The sequence below is a fragment of the Serinus canaria genome, chromosome 3 (assembly GCF_022539315.1).
Source record: "Serinus canaria isolate serCan28SL12 chromosome 3, serCan2020, whole genome shotgun sequence".
In the NCBI taxonomy this organism is placed as follows: Eukaryota; Metazoa; Chordata; class Aves; order Passeriformes; family Fringillidae; genus Serinus; species Serinus canaria.
In genome coordinates this window covers 946,196-963,146 of record NC_066316.1, presented here as the reverse complement: position 1 = coordinate 963,146, position 16,951 = coordinate 946,196, and the positions used below count along the sequence as shown (strand labels likewise).

The window sequence follows — 16,951 nt, the reverse complement described above, 5'->3', positions numbered from 1 at the left end:
TTTCTGTCTTGTGTTTCTATGGTCAAAAACGGGAAGCTGTCTGACATTGATAAAACTGCTCTTGAAAAGTTGTCATGAGAGGTCTAAATTATTCATTTGAATGCATCGTTACTAAATGCATACTAAACAGGAGCTAGGCTCTTAAAAGACAAGCTGAAAAATACTGGGTTTGCACGTTTTCTCTTTGTTGATTTTTTCTACAGCGGAGAGAGGAAGAGCAATGATGTGCTGGTTTTTACGCTGCATTAACTAATTATAGACATTAAAGGCAAAAAACACCTATTATTTTATTTAAACCTTCCCCTGGCTGTTGTCATGGCTGACAAACCCAGCTCTTTTTAAACACAGTTTTGCAAACTGCTCTTTCCTTGTAGGAGCATGCTTCACAGCACAAACCACGGTAAAACAAGGAGTAACGTAATTCCCTTACCTGTCTAGGCCATGTGTCCTTGCAACTTCAAAGGTCACTGGGTGGAGAGGTGCTCTGGGAGGATGCTGTTATTGACTGCAGACGGAGTTTTCTGCCGCTCTCAGCCGCGAGCCCCTCTCCGCCAGGCTGCTCCCGTAGTGCCTGCAAAACACAATGCACCCAGCGTGAGCACATGCTGTGTTCCAAAGGTAGGATCACATGGAAGCACCTGGATTTTATTAAAACAGGACTCCAGGTAGACTCTCTGTGAAATATCACTGCGTGTGTGGATGTTTTCGCTTTTGTGCTTTACACGCCCTGCCGGTATTGGGGGGTGGGAGGTGACAAGTAATGTATTTTTCACTATCCCAACTGCTTTAGCTCTAAAGGGAAATATGCAAAAAGCAGGCTAGCAGAAGTCACTCATTGCATGAAGGGTATGGAATAAATAATATACTTAATTACTGCATCAAGAAAGGGCTTTTTTATATGCTAAAATCAAAAGAGGATTTGACCTCAGTCTAGGGTGATGAAACATGAGCACAGGTTTCACTAAATAACTGAGATCACCAGTATGTGCCCATTTATATGTTCTCAGGACACCTATCACCTGATTCCTGCTTTGTATTCCTTCCCTGAGGGAGCAGGACACCCAGGTGAGAGCACCCAGGTCACCCAAGGCAGTGAGGGCGATGATGTCTCAGGTGATAGGATTAAAACCTGACTGAGAGAAGGGTGACATCAACGATTTCCCAGTTCCCCTCTTCCTTTTCAAGTCCCAGAGGATGAGTTTCTTTCTAAGGGTCAACAACACCCTGAGACCAGTTCAGACAAAACACCTAAGCTGACAGCTCACCCAGCCTGGGGACTCATTTTTCCTTTTAGCAGTGTCAATGTGACCTTTTGCATCCACCCCTTTGGGTAAGGAAGGGTTGAGGTTCACCCTGTACCTGAAGCATCCCACAGCTGGCAGCCTTCAGCACTAAAAGCAGGGAGCACCTACAGAAATCCCCAAGAAATGCAAACAGGCTGCTCTTGTCTGGTGGGAAAAAGAAATCTCTGAAGTGTTACTGCACCCAAGGTCCTGAAAACACTTCTTGAAACTATTTACTTGGGCAAGCATTGGGTTGCTTAAGTGAAAATGACACATCAAAGCCTCATTTTGTCAGTTCTTGATTTTCTAGTACCTGAGGCCCCAGGATGAATTAATACTGTAGTAGAGGAACATGACTTCTGCACTTCTATGTTTCATGATGTCAGCATAGCATTAAAAGGAATTATTTTCTGGTTTTGATTTTGGGTGTATTCCCTTGTTCCCATGTAAACGTGAGCCACACTAGCAGCATTTAATGGCTAAGAAAAGAAAGGCAACACCAGGAAAGCTGGTTTCTCACCTATGTCTGATTGCCTGGAGTTCTAAATTAATTATCCCTCTTAAGGGAAAATGGATGTTGAATGGGGAATAAAGCTCAGCTGTTGAAGCAGGGTCTAAATAGGAAAAGGTTTTAGAGGGGGAAAAGAAGTGCACTTTGAGGTAAACAGATTTGTAGGGCAGCATTGCTCTTGGATTTGGACTCCTGGAATGAATTCAGCACTGACACAATGGACATATCAGGGCCTGGGGGAGATGCCATGGGACAGCCCTGCTCTGCTCCCATGGGATTTCAGAGAGCAACACCCCATATAAACATATTTATGTGCTTAGGCAGACCATTACTCTGATCATATTCTTGGACAACACTCCTGGCACTGTGTTGCTCCTGTTTAATCTCAGTCAGCACCAAGCACTTAAAAAGTCTGCATAGTTTACCTGAACTGAATTAAAACAGGCCTTTTTCATTCTGGGAAAATTGTTTTTGTTTCTCTCTCCGTGTCTCACTAGTCACAGCACCTGAATCACCACTTGAAAAGAGAATCAAATGTAGGCCAAGTGATTAGCAGAGTAGAGCAATGCTGGATTCTTCATTTGATGGCTCCCCAAATATTATAAAAGGAGAGGGGAAGTCTCACAAAAAGAGAATTTTTTTAATTTTTGGTTTTTTTTTTTTTTTTTTGGTTTTGTTTTTTTTTTTTTTTTTTTTTTTTTTTTTTTTTTTTGTTTTTTTTTTTTTTTTTTTTTTTTTTTTTTGTTAAGCATGCAAAGTTTGGGAAAAAAATCATTTAAGGATGTGAATATTGTAGCACTGAGTTTCATGGTAACTCCTGAAGTAAATAGAGTCTTCAAAACTGGAAAAGTTCACATTGCTTAAATACAAGTGTGTCCCTTCCTCTCTGTCTCTCCAATGTTTGTTAATCTATTAGCCACCTTAAAGAAAGATTCCCGTTCCTCCTTGGAATCTGAGCAGAAAATCAATTAACTATAGTATTAATGAGGCCTGATTACAGGTTCTCCCCTGCCTCTGGTTGTCTTCACCTCCCTTTTCTGCCATTATTTAACTAGGCATACGAAAAATCTTATCTATTCCTTTCTTTCATCAAACATTGCTGATTAGAGCTCCTGCTTTTTATGGCTTCCCTGATACACAGAATTTTAGATTAGAGTGTTTGGAACAGGCCAGCTTAATGAGGAACTGCTGGGACAGAATTTCATACTAGCACTGTCAGTGCTCATTAATGGTGTTTATTCAGGATTATTTGTGGTGGAGGTAAATTCTAGATTCAGGGGGTTCCTTCTTCCTTACTGGCATCCAAAACATCTGTGATATGCAAAGAAGGATGAGGTTTCTCTCCTGAGTGTCTTATGAATCCAGCACAACTCAGAGCTGTCTCCTGGGGTCACACATTCAAGTCATTCCTTTACTCCAAAACGTGCTGGTACCACTTTGCCTTTCAATGCCAGATTGGGAGCCTTGTGGCACCTGCTTGGGAGGGAGCTGGCCAAGAATGCAGTCTGTGCCTGGGAAAAGGGCTCTGTACCTGGGAAAAGGGCTCTGTACCTGGACACAAGCCTGCAGCTGCTTCACCTGCCTCAGGCTGGCACAGATCAGCTGCAGCTGAATTCCATTCCTGGCTCAGAAGGTGCAGATCTCACTGCTTGACCTCAGGACTGGCATCTGCACAGGAAATTGTCTCCCACGTAGAAGATCATATTGGGATGATTTGGGTTATCTATCCCAATACACAGCTCCCAGCCTGACTAATATGAATTATCCCCACTTCATGCCTCTGGCAGTCTTTCTTCTGCTGAAGGCACAACAGAGTGCCAGCAGATCTATACAGGTTGATCAATAAAGGCTTTTGGCACATGAACAGCCTCTGGAGAAAGAGAGTATTTTGGCTCAAGGCAAAGCCTCCTCTTCCAAGCTTTGTGCATGAACCCAGGTCTTTGACTGGAAAATTGCTAAAAGCTGGACTAACTGGAGGTGTAAGAACAGACTGGGACCAGAAACTGGGATTTTTGGAAGAGCTGAATGGAGGATGAAGAGCAGCAGGGATGGGGAAGGAAGGGGGCAGAGGAATAGGTACCAGCACATGAGGATTCTGGGGAGGCCAGCCAAAGGAGGCAAGCCAAGGCAGCTGCTCCTGAACTGGGAGCTCAAACCCCACAGTGTGTCCAAGGCCTCAGGCTGGAAAAGGGTGGTTACAGGACTGAAGAAAACCCCAGTGGGAGCAGAACTCTCCTGGCTTTTTGGGACAGGGGCATCTTCCAGGGCTGTAATACTGTCACTATTCAAGGACTGAAGCAAAGGGCAAGGAAACAGGGAAAACAGAGACCAGGGATGCTGGAGGAGGAGGAGGAGGATGAGGCTGAAGTCTGGTGCAGCAAGACTGCAGCACAGGGAATTGAGCTGGGAGAGCTCACCCTGGGCAGGAATTACAAGACATCCATGCACTTCCAGAGAACAAATAAATACAATTGCTTGCCATCACCCATCAATGCATGCACTTTTTTCCTTCCCACATGGTTTAAAGACCTTTTGTAACTCTTTAATTTAAACCAGTGAAACTGGAGCAACATAAAATTCATTTCTCTGGGTCCTGTTCTGTAAGCATCAATTATAATGTCTAATCTACATGAAGTGCTGCTAAGTTTAGTAACCAGCTCTTTATTATGCAGCACCCAAAAGCATTCAAATACATTCACATTAAGATGTAAGATCATACAAACATTAATTGTAGAAACATCCAAATGCTAACAGTTGTTTTTTTACTTCCTAAGGCTATGAACAGCAATTTTGATTGGATTGCCACGTTCCTCTAAAACACACTTCCAAAGAGAAATTTCTCACTTGGACAGTGGGCACAAAGCAATGCACTGTCAGAAAGGAGAGAAAGCCTAGAGGAGTAGCCTTTATTTATGACAATGACATTGGAAATCAAGGTTTGCTGCTTGCTGTGAAAGAATTTCACTTGGTGGCAGAGGAAGGAGGGATGCATTGCTGGGAACATGTAAATCATTTATGCTCTCAATTAAAAATTTACCCAACACCTCCAGTTTTTGCCTGAGATCTGGCTGGGAAAAAAACCTGAAAACTGCTGCCTCTCCTCCAAGGTCATGTATCTTGTCATTTAAAGGATTATTTGATTTTGTTCTATATTTGACACTTTATTGGCCTCTCCATTGGTTTTGGAATAAAATTGTGTATTCTTTTGATTTCCTTTTCAGTTTTCTCTGCAGCCTAATGTGGTTTTTTTTCCCTACAATCCCAGCAGACTATTGTGTACCTTTTTCTTCAGTATTACAAATTTTGCCATCTCTTACCTTTTACTGTGTCTTCTCTTTCTCTCCTGTCATTATTTCTTCCTCTGTGTCCATTCATTCCTCTGCTTGTGCTGGTTTCTTTCCCCCAAAAGTAATCTTTGCTGTCATAGCTCACTTGTTAGTCTCTCTCTTTCTTCACTTTAATTCAAGTTCAATTCTCCTGAGTCTATTTTCTTGTTTAGGGGCCTCAAAAGGACCACTGAAACAAAGAATAACAACAAAAAATAACTGTCCAGAAAATGAAAGGAATGATATGGTATATAAACTCATTTCAGCAAGGATAAATAATTTTTAAAAATGTGAATATGGAAGAGATAATCTTATCACTTACTTAAAGCAGTTTTGACTTTGTATGAAAGCAGAGCTGGCCCATGTTGTAATACATAATTTCAGGTACAGTGCACCTGGGCCAGGATCATGGCATATTGCAAAGGATGTTTTCTGAAGGCATTTTGTATCACTATCTCTTTTTCTTTTGATTATTTGACCTTTCAGTAGGTCATGGCTGGTGAGGCTCCTTCTGTCTCTTTTGCACCCTAAGTTTATGACCCTACCCCTCTCTTACAACTCGGAGGCAAGAGAAAAATGGCATTACAAGAAACTGTTATGCAAAGAGCATCAGGAAGTAATGGCTTTTAACAGTATGGACCATACCTTGGCATAACCACAAACCTCATCCATCATTCAGGAATCATTTACTTTTCATGGTGGTGAATTATCCCTGCTTGAGTTAGTTAAAACTCATGTTGTAACCTAAAAACTTTTAAATTAAATAAATAACTAAATTACCCTTACAGTACTGGAATAGCTGAATTGCAAACAAACAAATGAGCAAAAAAAGATCCAAAGCTTTCCAGATGGCTGGTTCCCACTGATGTACATTTTTTCTCTGGAGCTTCAAAACATGTTTAAATTATGAAATTTGGTGTGATTACAAGAACTTGGCAAGCACTCGTTAAGGTTTTAGTCTGAGCAGTGATACTACAGAGCTGGAGAACAGAAGATGAGCAGTTGTGGAGCTGCATGGCAGTTCTAGTGTGTGCACAGCCTCGTCACTGTGGCTTGTGGAGCTCAGCTCTCTGGTCCCCAGGGTCTGACTTTTTCATGTGCTGCCCTCCTGCTGTTTCCTTGGGCCAACCCCATCCTCAGCAGAGCTGGTGGAACTGGTGAAATTGCATCAATAATTTACCTGACTTCACTTGCTGAGAGCTGCTTGCTTGGCATGCCCTGTGCTCTGTCCCAGCCTCTGCTGAGCCCAGGTGACTTGGGGACTGTCTCTGCTCCTCCCAGGCAGTGAGTGCCTGGTGGTGCTGCTGCAGATCCCTGTGTGCTGCTGGGGCAGACCCACTGCTCCACAGGGAGAGCCCCTGCCCTTCTGGGAGAGCAGAATGTGGGGAAAGGCTTGTGGGAGGCAGCAGCAGCAACAGATCCAAGAAGGAAAGTGAGGGGGAGTGCAGGATGACAGAAAAAGAAAGACAGAAGCAATATATTTACTATCTGTTTTGAATGTTCTGAGGTAATGATGAATTTTAATGAGTACATCCCACACTGCAGCCTGGGGTCAAGCTGACAAGCAGGGTCAGGTCTTGTGCTCCAGGTGCAGGGGAAACACACCCCAGTGGGGCAATGGTGGGGGTGAAGACTGGTGAGGATTGTGCCTCTCCCAGCAGCTCAGACAAGTGGGAACCTCCCTTTGTATGCCAGCTCCTCCTGGCTGCAATCCCAAAGCCCCTTTCCAGCTCCTTCAAGCCCATCCACTGTCAGCTCCTTAGGGCCCTGTCACACAGCCTGAGGAAAATCCAGCACCTCCCTGCTGCATGCCTGAACAAGGCTGCTAGGAAGGACCCCACCTTGTTTTTGTGATGCAGCTTGTTGGCCAGGTGATGTAGGAAGGAAGCTCTTTCCCAGCCTGGTACTGGAGTCTGCTCCCCTCTTTATGGCAAGGGCAGGTTGGCCACTGATGCCTCAAGATCCACAGTTGTGGGCAGTATTAGCCTAGAGAAGGAAGGAAGCACAAAAACCCCAAACCAACCAAACAAAGCAAGCTCCAGAGGTGGTTCTGTAGGAAAAGAAGTTACCCTTGGAGTTAGCAAGGATGTGGTATTGCAGCATTGCTGGGTATTGTGTGTTGCTGCAGACAGTCATCCCCTGCTCAGCACCAGACAATAGACAATCTGAATAGACTCTGAATGGACTCTGAATTATTCAGCTGCAGTTTAATTATGGATGTGGCAACAACTCATGGCCAAAGGAAGGAGGAGGAGGGTAACTGCAGCTCCCCTGTGCTAACCTGGTGGACCTTGTGTAATCCTCATCTCACTGGTGCCCAGGGACTGCTTTGGCAGGGCACTGATGTTGCATTGGTGCTGCCTGGGTAAGTGCATGCCCTGCAGCAAGCAGGTACATAAGCATTCAAGAGACCAACCTGCTCTGTACCTATCACAGTGTGGTTTGCTGTCTGCTCCTCAGATTTACTGCCAAAAGATAGTTCCTTTGGGGCTCAACCAGCTGCTATCTTATGCATTTGTGGACTCCTGCCATGTGTCACTGTCAGTATATGAATTAAAAACAAATGCTGGAAGTACAGGGAAGAGATAAATAACAGCATAGCAGGAGGAGATGTGCTTAAGCCCACGCAGTGGACTTGGTGTGACTCCTTTCTAATAACTGACTGTCCATCAAGCCATGCAATAACCTGCAGATGGCTCAGCAGTGGGCGGCATTCATATCCTTGGGCCCCTCTGGCACACAGGTGCCCTGCCCTGGCCTTCCCCCTCTGCTGCCACCAGCAGACAGCCTTGCCCTGCTGGCTGTCAGCTGAAGTGCACTGCAGGGACTCCTGTCACACAAAACACGGCTGGCTGGCTCCCAGGGGGCTTGTCCCCTCCCCTGGGTGGGGAGCAAAGACAGACCAGGCCACCTGACTTTTTGCAATGGTACCAGAGCAGAAACATGACAAGTGGCAGAAGAATTGAAATATCACGGCCATTCAGACAGTGTGCTGACGTGATTTCTTTTGTTTATTCCCTGTTCTCTCCAGGATCATGGTCTGACTACACACACTGCCATTTTCAAGGGCCACCTCTGATGTCAAAGCACTATGGAAAGCCCCTGGATACCCCATAAGCACTTGAACTTGCATTGTACAAATACAGACTCAGGTGACACCTAAATGCTTTCTGCCCCTTAGTAATCCAACCACATCACCCAGCAACTCAGAGAAGTTTTAAGGGAAAACAACCTGAGCCCTGGAAAAGGAAGAGGAATATGTCAATAGGAGGGAAAACAGACAGTAATGCTATTGGTTAGGCTACTTCTCCTAGAAGATCTAGTGGAAGGTACAGAGAAGCAGATACAGGGAATGTATACAGACATCTGGAAGGAACCCTCCACTGCAAGCACTGTGTCATACAATCCACAATAAAAACACCAACCCCACAAGCTGAAGAGTCCTACAATCCACAATAAAAACACCAACCCCACAAGCTGAAGAGTCCTACAGTCCACAATAACAACACCAACCCCACAAGCTGAAGACAATCCACAATAAAAACACCAACCCCACAAACTGAAGAGTCCCTAGACTTCACTGTTTACATTGGAGGGCTAATGCAAAAATTTGCTGCTGATGTTAGATTGCAGCTTTGGAACTGAAATTCACTGATGATGAATTTTTTTAGCTCCATCATTATAAACAAATCACAAGTGGTTTAATACTAGGAAAATGGGTTTCAAACAGCATCTGATGGGACTGAAAACAAAGGACTGTCAACTACAGAACTAAAAGTCACACAGGAAGGTTCATGGGTTGGACTGCTTTTGTCTTCTGTGACTTCTTTAAAGTTTTTCTTTAGACAGAAAAATCCTGAACCGAGAAGTTCTTGCATTTTGCATTAATATTTAAAGCAGAGTACTTCTGAGTGAGCACAGATTTGTTACAGTTTATTAATAAGTTTTCCTTTACGATTTTCAAAGAGCATTTTTTACATAACCTGCTTGTCTTTCTGTGCATCATTTACAACACTGAGTGCTGTTGTTTCAGCCTGCTTGTGCCAATACTCTCACGATTTCCTTGCAGGCAATGCCAGCCCTTTTGGAACACTTAGGCACAAGTCAACTTGACCTGCAGCCCTGCAGACACTCAGCTGAGGAGGGGGAGCAGAAGCAGGTTTGAGAGCTCAGCAGGCAGGCTGCCTTATTGGCCATGTAAATACACAGAGGGTGAGACTGGAGGTGAAATGCACTCTCTCACTGCACTGGGGCAGTGGGGCTTTGTCCTTCTACTGACAGGAATGAGTTCCCAGAAGTTAGAAAGGAGCTCCAGGGCTCTCTCCTTGGGCTGCTGAACCTGGCATGCAGCAACAAATCTAGTTCAGGTCATGGTGGATGGGGACAGGGATGCTGATGAAGGACAGAGCCCCTTGTCTTGCACACATAAACCCTGACTGGCTCCTTGTCTGGAAGGCAAGGAGCTATTTTTGATACTGATGCCATTTCTTTGGAAGGTGGAGATACCTTGCTGGTACCTTAAAAGATACAAAAAGTATTGTTCAATGCTAAATTAAATTTCTTGTCATTAAGTCAGGCAAAGAAACCCAACCCTTTTCTTCCCCTAACATCCAAATGGAAAAACACAATCTTATTAGCAGCATTACCCTGAAAGCTCTGTTTCCCTCCCTGCTGCATTATGCAGCTTCTGGAGGAACTCTTCTCAAGCCCTGTGTTTCTGTAGTGCTGCATTCAGAGGACCTGGAGCATAAGCCTGAAGATAAATATATCCCAGCACAGTGAAGAGCCTAATTAGCATCCTGAATAGATCCACTACGGCACTCTTGATTAGTAATATACACTCCTTTTAATAAGAAAGACCTCAAAAATAATAATTGCAATGTCTGTCATTAATATTATATTGTGGGCAGAGGAAAAACATTCCCTTTGTTCCCACTCATTCCTATTGTATCAATCTTTGTATGTGTAGCTCCCTGAAAAGACCAGAAGGAAGCTAACAGTCTCTTTGAAAAATGATCACAGGTAATTTTATTTTATAATAAATCAAAGATCTGATACTGGAGGAAATGTTGCCTCAGCTTTCAGTAAAGTAACTTCAGCTTTTTCTAAAGCAAAGCATTTGATGGGATATGGGTGCACAAAACAAAGGGATCACAGCTGATACAAATGATTGGGACCATGAAGGTCTGGAACATGATGGTATTTACAGGTGTGGAAAGTTAATCATCTTGAGCAAAAAACCTACAAAAAAAAGAGAGTTTCAAGGCTAAAGTCTCCTTCATTTTGCTGTGTCCTACCTAACCAAAATATTTGTGTAGATGAGCATTTTGCAAGGGAGAGCCGGTAGAGACATCTACAGTTACAACTGCCAAGACTTCCAGTATTTTGCCAAAATTTTAACTACCAGACTAAAATATTCCAAGCTTGCTGTCTGCCTCAAGCTGCAACAAAACGGCCCAGCAATGTTCACAAAAACAGTTATGAAAAAAATCAAAAGTACTCTCAATCAAAATTCTTCACCTCAGCTCTGTTTTTGGAAGTAGACCTGAAATTAAGTGTCTGTCTACTTCAGCCCGCAGTTTGGCCCTGGAGTGACCACCATTTGATCACCCTTTTAGCCTCGCAGATGCTCCGAGCTGGAAAATGAGTGCCGGAGTGGCTGCTTTGCTATCGACTCTGCGGAGGCAGTGTTTTCCCCATCAATAGCAGCCGCAGCACCATTAGCGGCCGGTGATAGCACATCCAGCAGAGCCCTGGGGCAGCAGGGGCAGCAGCCGGGCTCTCCCTCGGGAGAGTGGGGATGGAAATCCATGCAGCTACATGCACCGGAGCTGCTGCGTGCAGCCCTGAGCCCAGGTTAATAAACCACACTTCTAATGGCAATTCATTGTGCACGTGAAACTTCCCCCAGCATTCTGTGTCAACAGATTCGGCTACAACATCCATGTTGAGAAAGAAAATAATCAATGGCCTGACCAAGAGGTGGCATAAATCAGTGAGAAGCACCCACAGGTTAGATCAGCATGGATCTGTTAGAGATTGGCTGTGAGCTAATGGCACAGAAACACTCTCACTGAATTTTGCAGGGTCAGACTCCAGTACCCACCATGTTTCTATGCCTCTTGCCTGCACATGCTGAAGGCCAAGGAAAATTTTGCTTTACACGGCCCAAAAATAAACCAGTGAGAATAAATTCCTTAGAATATCCACCTTTGGGTGGATATTCTAAAACCTTGTAGGGCTGTGATTATAAAACATCCTGCACCCTTGTATCAGAGAAGGAATAACACTGGAAATAACACTTTACCAAAATATCGATGTCTTTGGAAAATTATTTTTCCCTCTGAATATGCTGCAGCTTGAGTGGGTTCCTGTGAAGGCAGCTCTAGTTTTTTGCTAACTATAATCAGGTGAGGTGGCACTCTACCTTTATGAGGCAGCCATTTAAAACACACCAGGTTTCAGCTGATTGCTGCAGAGGTTAGGACTATTCTGCTCTGTTTCTTGGACATATTGGTTTCACCTGATATGAACCGTTGGCACAGTTCACCTTTCCCTAAATCTTTTTGCTAAGTCATGAGGGTGAAATCTTCAGCATTTAAGTATATTTATATTTACTGCTCCTAAAGCTCTAATACCCAATCTTGTCCTGTTGGAAGAAAACTAAACAGGTCAGCTCTGTGTTGTCAACAGCAAGGCAGCCTAAGAACTAGCTGGAAGTTCAGAGGTTCTTGGATTCACTCCTTACTTATCCCTAACAAGACAAGTCACACTGACTGCTGAAGTCAGGAGGGAGTCAGGGCAGAAACAAAGATGAAATTGTTGTCATCACTGTTTACAAGTTCTAGTGTGTAAATAGAGCTGTACCACAACAAAATTCACAGAAGTGGGAATTTATCTTGATATGGGGGCCCGGCCCAGCCATTTGCAACTGTGTGGGGAGTTTCAGACCCTTCATATGGCCTCACCTTTTGTGACTTTAAACACCTTTTATTGTGAAGAACCCTTGACATTGTCAGTACCTCTGTTTCCTCACAGGCCTGGCGTCCTGACATGGGTTCCTTTGCTGACTGCCCTTCTTTCAGTGAACAAGCCAGGTCAGGGAGTGACAGCGGAAGGGAAAGAAGTGTTTGGGAAAGGACAAAGAGGAGCCTTGTCTAAAGAAACAATACTTCCACTAATTCTGAGATGCCACTGCTTGCCTGCATTTCATGCAGTTCCCCATAAGTTTCAGGTCCCTACATTTTGCTAAAGCTGTTTTAAGAACAGCAATAATGAAGATAGTAGGCCTGGTTTTCCCTGGAATAAAATCTCCTTGCACAGGCAGGCAGCCATGACCTGTAGTAACGTAGAAGCCATTTTTGGGGAAAAGGAGATAAGAAATTATGGGAAAAGCCAGATAGAGTTATGGACCAGAAGAACAATGTCAGTGCTTACAAACTCTGCCAGCTCCAGAGAGCTGAAGAGAAACCACGCAGGGATTCCTAAGGAGAATCCAATACTGTTTTCTAGCGAGCAACTGATTATGTCTCATTGGAATTAAAATACTTTTTTGTTACTACTTATATAATAACTTACTTAATTTACATACAGCCCAATGGCAAAAAGAAAAAAAAAAACAAATCAAAGGAAAAGAAGGAAAGAAATGGACATGGAGCACTTCATTTGTGTACACATAAATGCATCCATCTCCCATTCATTTAGAAACAAACGCTTTGGAACCACAAACAAAAAACCCTCCTCACTAACCCCCGTCCATCTGATGTTCAAGCCGATACCCTCCATCTTTAATGACTATAATTGCTGCTCCCATATCCTGTTAACTAGATCCCTTTAGCCCTGCCAGCAATACTGGCCTTCGTCCAGCTCACGTGCTTCTCATCCAGGTTCCTTTGTTATTTCCTTCCTGCACCTCCCTTGGCGTGCTACGCCCACCCCAGCCCTGGCTGCAGCCCTGCTGCCCTTCGTGGATTTCTAAAGCCCTGCCTCTGCCCCCATGCCCATGAGGAATTTCTAAGTGAGGCTACTTCAGCAAACACCAACATCTGCTCAACGCAGCCCTCGACCGGGCCACAGGAGCCCCTCAGAGCACAGCTCTGCTCTGCTGGCAGGCTGGCCCTGGAATCAATCGCCTGGCATCCTAGCTGCTGCTCTCAGTCTCCCTTTGCTTACTTCTTTGATAGAATCACTCTTGAAGGCAGAATATTTTTTTTAATCACATGCTAGCACCGGTGTCAGGGTGAGGGCTCTCATTCCAAGCTTGGATTTGCGCAGGGTATGTTATAGGACAGTATATCCTGAGATCTTGGCTACCGTGTTACTGGCTCGAGTAGTTCATGGCAATGCAACGCCCTTTCTGTGACTGCAGAACTAGTTCAGATTTTCCTGCACTGTTTCCTCAGCTCACCTTGGATAACTTCTCATCTGTAGCTTGCTGCCTCTCCTGACAGCGGCTCTCGGTGCCGGTGTCCCCTCGGAGCGGTCCCACAGCTCACTAACAAAGTCCAAAGTCGGGCTGCAGGTGAACAGGGATGGGGAACCTGCTTCGCCTGTCGAGATCAGCAATTTGTTTGGTTTTGAGGGCGTTTCACGTTTGCTTTTTCTTCCTTGGCGCAGGGGAAAACACTTCTCTGAAATCATGAGGAGACGGGGAAAGGTGAGAGCGGGCACACAGTGACAGAAAGAGGGGAGCACAGGGAGGGCACAAGGGCAGCCCATGGCAGTGGTTTGTAGACAGTCATCAGCGGGGAAAGGGCAGGCCAGGGGATGTGGGAAGAGGGAATCCCGCGCTGCCTGTGCGCTGAGCTCCTTCAAGGCTCACACCAAATAAACCTCAAGGAGTCCAGCCGTAATTCTGAGGCGGAAACTGCGAGACTCTGGGAACCCTCCAGCGGCCTCGGCAACATCGCCTTTCTCCCTTTGGCAGCGCGGAGAGCAGCAGGCCTGCCGGGAGCACACGGTGGAAGGGGAATTTCCTCCTCGCCCCTTTCCGATCCGCCTAGCGAACAGAGGCGCGCCGGCGCGGGCATCCTCCGGGGGCAGCGTGCGGTACCTGCGGGTGCCGGCCAGCGCCGCGGAGCCTCCGCGCCCGGGGCCGTGCGGGCGGAGCTCCGCGCCCGCGGCCCCGCCGCCCACTTGCCATGCGCTGCCCGCAGCCTGCGCGGCGGCGGGGGGAGCCGGCGGCGGCCCGGCCCGGCCCGGCCAGCGCAGGCGGCGGCCGCCCTGGGCTTTCCCCCGTCCCTGCCGCGTCTCTGGGCGCTGCGGGGGTTGAGGCGGGCGCGGCGGCGGGGGAGGAGGGAGGGGAAGGGAAGGGAGGGGGGAAGGAGGAGCCGCCGCCGCTGTGGGGCGGGCGGGTCGCGCACACACACACAGACACACACAGACACTGGCACGGCGTGAGGAGGAGGAGGAGGAGGAGGAAGCAGCCTCGGCGCTTGAGGTAAGGGCGGCGGGAGCGGCCACCATTGAAGCGGGGTGGACGGGCGACGGTCGCGGCTGTGTCCGCGGCTTCGCGCCCTTGGCGTGGAGCGGCGCTGCCCGGGCCCCCCCCGCGCCGGGCCGTAACCTTGGGCTCCCCCGGCCGCGAGGGAGGGGCGCGAGCGCGTGGGGCCGCCACAGAGCCGTGGGGCCGCCACTTGCGAGGGTCCGTCGCCGTGTGAGTGAGTCCCTGACCCCCGTGTGTGTGTGTCTGTGGTATGTGGGTGTGTGTCACATAGGTGTGTCTGCGTGCCGTGCACGCCTGTGTGCCACACGCATGCAGGGCTGTGCACACACACGCGTGTGGCTGCGTGTCAGTTCCGTGCGTGTCTGTGCACGCACGCGGGCCCCTCCGCGAGTGGGTCCCTCCGTGGGTCCCTCCGCGAGTGGGTCCCTCCGTGGGTCCCTCCGCGGGTCCCTCCGCGGGTCCCTCCGCGAGTGGGTCCCTCCGTGGGTCCCTCCGCGAGTGGGTCCCTCTGCGGGTCCCTCCGTGGGTCCCTCCGCGGGTGCTCCTGGCGGCTGGAGTCCTCCCCTCACCCTCGCTGCTGTAGTTTCTGAGTGTATCCGGATTTTTTCAGTGCTGGGCGGTGTGACAAATGTTTCTGTGCAGTTAAGTATAACTTTCTTGCAGTGGGGTTTTTTCTTTCCTTTTTTCCCTTTTTTTGTTTCCTTTCCCCCCCTCTCCCGCAGGCTTACCTTTGAAGATTGTTTGTTTTCTTTTGTATATATCCAAAGGTCTCTGGGGCTACAAGTGCTCCTGGTCCCTCTGTGTGTGTGGTTGAAATTTACAAGACATTTGTAAACGTCTTGTAAATTTCACATCCTGGTGAATTTCAAAGCAAGGTGCAAAAGCACTGTTTCCATTTCCATCCCATAGCCATTCCAAGGCTGTGCACTGTATTCCATGCACGACTTTGAATTATGTGCAGACACCTGTTACTTAATCCTGTTTATCCTTTCCAGTTACAGTTATCCAGCCTGGTCTTCTTTTTTTTTTTTTTATTATCTCAAATTAAAGTACAAATATTCTTTTATGCTAGCATCTAGTAGAAACCCAGGGATCTAATGCGCTTGTGAGGTATTTAATGTGTGTTTGTTAAGCAATACTTTCCCAAAGAGGGATGATTTTAGAAAGTTATAGAATAATCATTATCTCAGGGGGAGTTTATATAATGTTGACGTGTCCATGGGGATGCATCTGTAGGAAAGGTGGATTTGACACAAAGTCTTACACAGTATAAATCTTCAGTAAAGTGTGCATCATCCTCTGTTAATACGTAAATAATGTTTGTGTTTCTCAAACTTCGCTTGCTATTGCACCATGGAATTTTTGGTTTAATAATTGGTGTTAACGGGGGTCCCAGGGAAAACGTCACGTTTCGGATCCTAGGAGGGGATGGAGCAGGTTCCTCCATAGCACGTTTGTGTTCAGGGCTGCGTTCTGGAGTTTACCTGAGCAGTGTTAGCAAGCTGACACTACTCACTTCAGGTCTGTTTCCTTCCAGCTTCTGGAAGTGTTACGGCCACAGTACTTGCAGGCTTTCACCAGATCAAGGGTACCTTCTAGTGTCATCAACTACAAAATAATTACTGTTATATGCAGCCAAGCAGTTCTGGGTTGTGCAGAGACAGTTCCTAAATACGAGTTCAGATTTATTCCTCCCTGCAACTGGTAACTTGGTGAAGTAGTTAAATTACAGAGCTCTAGGATGAGAATTCTCTTCCACAGCCATTAATATCAGTGTGCCTTCACGTGTCAGTTTTGATTCATCTCTTGATGGTATCACTAAAAACCAGGTATTGATAGGAAAGTCAAACCCCTGGTGAAAATATGACTGTGTGGCTGTCAAAATAAAATGTGAGGATCTGACTTGATTGCTGGCTGTGGATATGCACTTGGGAGAGTAACAATGCCTTTTATTTTAAAGATGTGCACCCACGCACGGGAGCTTTGTTCTAAAACAGTGTTTTCTGTCATGAATTTATGCATAACCTACACTCTGCTTATTCTTAGAATGCAGGGAAGAGAGAACCTTGAAGGGGAAGAGGGAAACACCAAAAGGGGCAGGAAAGAGAAGTCATTTGAATTTCCCTTACTGACAGAGGAAATACTTCTGTGTTATGTTTCACACAAAATATTGTGTTGTTTTCACCTTTTCAAAAGCAATGGCGAGTTGTTTGGGCTTGACATACACTGCTGACTTCTGTTGCAGACTTTGGGCATCTGTTCCAGTAATAGCTGGCTGTGATGGTGAACTTGGGGCTGTGCTGGAAGCCTGTCAAGTATTTGTTACAGCTGTGTAGGAACTGATGGCTTCATTTTCACCAGGCTTAGGTATACTGTGTTGAAAGCT

General features: G+C 46.3%; 1 protein-coding gene and 1 long non-coding RNA gene across 8 annotated transcripts in view; one reads left to right on the top strand and one right to left on the bottom strand.

Annotated features, from left to right (window-relative positions):
• Positions 1-456: 456 nt before the first annotated feature.
• On the bottom strand, positions 457-13,748 carry LOC127059407 (uncharacterized). The gene is made up of 3 exons (XR_007777162.1): positions 13,528-13,748; positions 5,112-5,310; positions 457-571 (listed from the first exon to the last, which is right to left on the bottom strand). It is a non-coding gene; the product is annotated as an uncharacterized LOC127059407 (long non-coding RNA).
• A 10-nt stretch (positions 13,749-13,758) lies between these two features.
• Positions 13,759-16,951, top strand: part of PLCB4 (phospholipase C beta 4) — a 185,577-nt gene continuing 182,384 nt past the window's right edge. For 6 of the 7 annotated variants that reach the window (XM_050972618.1, XM_030235819.2, XM_050972616.1 and 3 more), the window contains exon 1: positions 14,438-14,559. The gene's annotated coding sequence lies outside the window, so the exon portion shown is untranslated. Of the gene's footprint in view, positions 13,777-14,437; positions 14,560-16,951 lie in introns of those variants that run through there. The other variant, XM_050972619.1, reaches the window with a different exon arrangement.